The sequence below is a fragment of the Pistacia vera genome, unplaced genomic scaffold, assembly GCF_008641045.1.
Source record: "Pistacia vera cultivar Batoury unplaced genomic scaffold, PisVer_v2 Contig1144, whole genome shotgun sequence".
Taxonomy (NCBI): domain Eukaryota; kingdom Viridiplantae; phylum Streptophyta; class Magnoliopsida; order Sapindales; family Anacardiaceae; genus Pistacia; species Pistacia vera.
This window is the reverse complement of record NW_022195187.1, coordinates 45,733-50,327: the sequence shown is the minus strand read 5'-3', so window position 1 is coordinate 50,327 and position 4,595 is coordinate 45,733.

Genomic DNA, 4,595 nt, shown 5'->3' with positions numbered 1-4,595 from the left:
TGTAGTGTCAGTTCAAGTGGAAAGTTTACCAAATGGATGTCAAATCAGCCTTCTTAAATGGCTGGCTTGATGAAGTAATTTATGTTGAACAGCTTGAAGGACATGAAGTTAGAGGGAAAGAAGATAAAGTTTATTTGCTGAAGAAGGCTCTATATGGCCTAAAACAAGCTCCAAGGGCTTGGTACAACAAAATTAATGAGTACTTAGATAGCCTAGGATATGCAAGAAGCCCAAATGAGCATACTTTGTATGTGAAGAAATTTAATAAAGATGTGATCATGGTTTCCTTGTATGTAGATGATTTGCTAGTGACAAGAAACATTTCCATTCATGTTGAAGAGTTTAAGAGGGCAATGCATAAAGAATTAGAGATGACTTATTTTATCTCAAGATGGCATTTTCATATGTTAAAAGAAATATGCCAATGAGATGTTGATGAAGTTTGATATGGATGGATGTAAATCGGTTGGCACACCTTTGGTGCAAAACCAAAGGTTGTGTAAAGAGGATGGAGCAGCCTTGGTGGATGAAACAAAATATAGAGGTTTGATTGGGAGTTTGCTGTATTTAATAGCAACAAGGCCTGATCTTATGTTTGCCATTAGTCTCCCATCTAGATTTATGAGCAAACCAAGTGAGGAGAATCTTAAATCAACCAAGAGAGTGCTGAGGTTTATCAAGGGGACAGTAGATCATGGAATTTGGTTCAAGAAGTCTAAAAACTTCAGATTAGTGGGCTATGTAGATAGTGATTGTGGTGGTTCTTGTGATGATATGTGAAGCACATCAGGATATGTTTTCTTGCTGAATTGTTTAGCCTTTTGAAGGTCATCCATGAGGCAAGAAGCAAGAAACAGTGGCTCAATCTATTGTAGAAGCTAAATACATATCAGCTGTTGCTACAGTGAATCAAACCATATGGTTGAGGAATATACTGAATGATTTGAAGGTGAAACAATGTGAGCCTACTGAAATTTTTGGTGAAAACCAATTGGCTTTAGCTGTGGCAAAGAATCCAATCATGCATGGTCGAACTAAACACATAAAAATCAAGTTTCATGTAGTGAGAGAGGCTGAGCAATGTAGGGAAATCAGATTGACTCACTATAAGGGAGAAGATCAATTGGCGAATATCTTTACAAAGGCCCTATGCAAGTCCAGGTTTGAAGATCTTAAGCTTAAACTTGGTGTCTCGAGCAAAAATATAAAAGAGGAGTGTTCAAAGTGATGATATTTTGCTTGAAACAAACTGTTTTTGGTAATTAGCTAAAGCTTGAAAATTGGTGGCAAATACAAAATTTGAAGTGATGAAGAATGGCCTGGGAGCAGTTCACCGAAGCTGATTTTTGGGCATGATGAAGTGATTGTTTTTGGTTGATTCAGCACTTATTAAGCTGTCAACTTTATTTCATGTTAATGTGATGTAATTTAGTAGTTAAAGTTGTATGGCTAGGATGTATTTTGATATTAAAATATGTCTGAATCTTAGGTACAATAGTGACACAAAGTTGTATAAACTTTGTTTTTTTCTTAATGAATTCATATAGAATTTTGTCTTCAACTCTCTTATCTCTTCTTTCTTCTTAGTTCCCTCCCATGTACTTATTCTATGTTCCAGCTCCAATAAACAACACTTACCAAATTTCGGTGTGCAAATATCCTCACAAAAGCACTATCGGCAACACAATTTGAATTTCTCAGAAGCAAGCTAAAAGTGGTTTCACAAGACTTTTGCTTGAGGGGGATGTCAAAGATGAGAGTAAAAAATGATCAAGTGCTCAGTTGATGAAAGCTTAGTATCGAGCTACTAAACTTAAGAACTAAGAATGTTAGTTACTGTTAGCATAAAACAAAAGTTGGTTAACTTTGTTAACCTGTGTTCAGCTGTTAAAGAATACTGTTAGTCAAAGTCAGCTTGGTTTCTAAGAGTGCGATGAAGAATAGAAAAGTTTAGTCAAGAGGGAAGAGGCCATCAGACTATTATTGTGTATTCCTAAAATCTGTAGGTGTATTGGCCGGAGACTTCAAAGGAAAAGAAAGTGTAACATGTGTTGAGAGAAAGTTATGCATTTTCATTCATTTCACTACAGATTTATACAACAAAACATTAGTCCAAAATATCCATTGTTACACCAACTTTGGAGGGATATTTACAAATTTGAAATTTAAACTAAAGTTTACAACTAACACAAGCCTTAATCACAGCTGAATACACCTAACCAGATCAACTTTAGCATCTCACACATGGCAGAATGCAAGTAAAAAAATAGAGCATTCTTTGGCACCAAAAAGTTTTTCAAAACCAAACTAAATTTCAGTTACATTTCCAGCCAAATATCACTATTTCAACACCCCTCCTTGATATTTTTGCTGGAAACACCAAGTCTGAGCCTAAAGTCTTCAAATTTGGCTTTGGATAAGCCTTGGTCATGATATCAGTCACTTGATCTTCAACCCTGCAATGGACCAGCTTAACTTCCCCATCTTGGTCAGCTTCTCTTACTGCATGGAACTTGATTGTTATGTGCTTAGTTTGTCCATGATGAACTGCATTTTTAGCCATAGCCACAACTGATTGATTGTCACACATAATTACAGTAGGAGTTCTTTGTTTTAGCTTTAAATCTTCTAGGATTTTTCTCAATCAAATGGCTTGATTCACAGCAGCAGCAGTTGAAATATACTCTGCTTATGCTATGGATTGAGCCACAGTTTCTTGCTTTTTGGAAAGCCAGCAAATTGCACCGTAATTAAGGAAAAATTCATAACCTAAAGTGCTTCTCATGTCCTCTATTGAACCACCCCAATCACTGTTAGAAAATCCCACCAATTCAAAGATTTCTGACCTCCTAAACCATACTCCAAAGTTAGTGCAATCCTTTACGTATCTTAGCACCCTTTTTGCAGCTTTGAAGTGTATTTCCTTGGGCTGACTCATAAACCTAGATAGCAAGCTGGTAATATACATTATATCTGGCCTAGTTGTTGTTAAATACAGCAAACAACCAATCAAACTCCTATACAACCCTTCATCAATGTTTTCTGCATCATCATCTTTTGAAAGCCTTTGATTAGGAACCAATGGAATGTCCACTGGTTTGCAATTCTCCATGTTGAATTTCCTTAAAACTTCACTTGCATACTTCTCTTGGTTGACAAAAATCCCATTTGAACTTTGATGAACCTGCATCCCCAGGAAATAAGACATTTTCCCTAAATTAGTCATCTCAAACTCATTGAGCATGGACTTCTTGAACTCCTTCAATTGAGCAAGTTTATTGAGCATGGACTTCTTGAACTCCTTCAATTGAGCAAGTTTACTCCCTGTCACAAGAAGATCATCAACATACAAGGAAATAATCATCACATCCTTATCAACTTCTTTAACATACAAAGTATGTTCATTTGGACTCCTCACAAAATCCAAGCTTATTAAGTGATCATTAATCCTGTTGTACCAGGCCTTGGTGCCTGTTTCAGGCCATATAAGGCCTTTTTCAAGAGGTAAACTTTGTCTTCACTTCCTCTAATTTGGTACCCTTTTGGTTGTTCAGCATATATTTCCTCATTCAGCCATCCATTAAGGAAGGCTGATTTAACATCCAATTGAAAAATTTTCCAGCCAAATTGAGCTGCCATAGGAAGCAATAATATGATTGTATCATGCCAAGCTACCGGTGCAAAGGTTTCCAAGAAATAAAGTCCATATTGTTTAGCAAAACCTTTGACAACCAGCCCAACTTTGTGCTTAAAAACTGAGCCATCCGGATTGAGTTTCCTCTTCAAAATCCCTTTAACTTGGATTACTTTTTTATTCTCAGGTCTATCCAGAAGTTTCTAGGTTTGGTTCTTCTCAATCATTGCTAACTCTTCCTTCATAACAGCTCTCCAAGCCTCTAATTTTGTTGCTTTAGAGTAGTTTGTTGGTTCAATTAAAGTCATGTTGCACCTCTCATACACCTCAACTAAAGGTCTGGTGCCTCTAACCGAGAATTCCTCTTCTACATCACTCTTATCTTCTTTAAAAAATTTGATCACTAGCAACTTCTATCCATTGAGGTCTTGTCTCTACATCAATTTTGCTTTCATCCCAATTCCAAACTCCACCCTTATCTACCTTGACATCCTTGGAGATTAGAATCTTCTTGGATTCAAGAATGTACAATCGGTCAGCTTTGGATTGGCTGCTTTAGCCAATGAAAGTTCCAATCAAGGCTTTATCATCCAACTTGGTTCTTCTTGCAGTTGGAACTAAAACATAGCATACACTCCCAAAAATTTTTAGATGGTCTATTTGTTAGAGTAGGTGCCCTAGAGCCAATCAATTATTATAAAATTGATTCTGTAATAAATGTTTATTTATCAATAAAAGACATATTCTTCTATATCGTGTATGTAATGATATATGTCCTTAGGATGATAGAACTGTGATGAGGGTATCAAGTGTTTCAAATCTTGATAGTGAGAACCCTATGATCACATATGGTGGCCATTCTAGAAACGTCCGTAGCCCCAGTATTATTTTGACCAAGGACACAAATAATATGGTAAGGCTATCATAGTGTTGAACGACCTTGTCGAAAGGCAGTGACTGA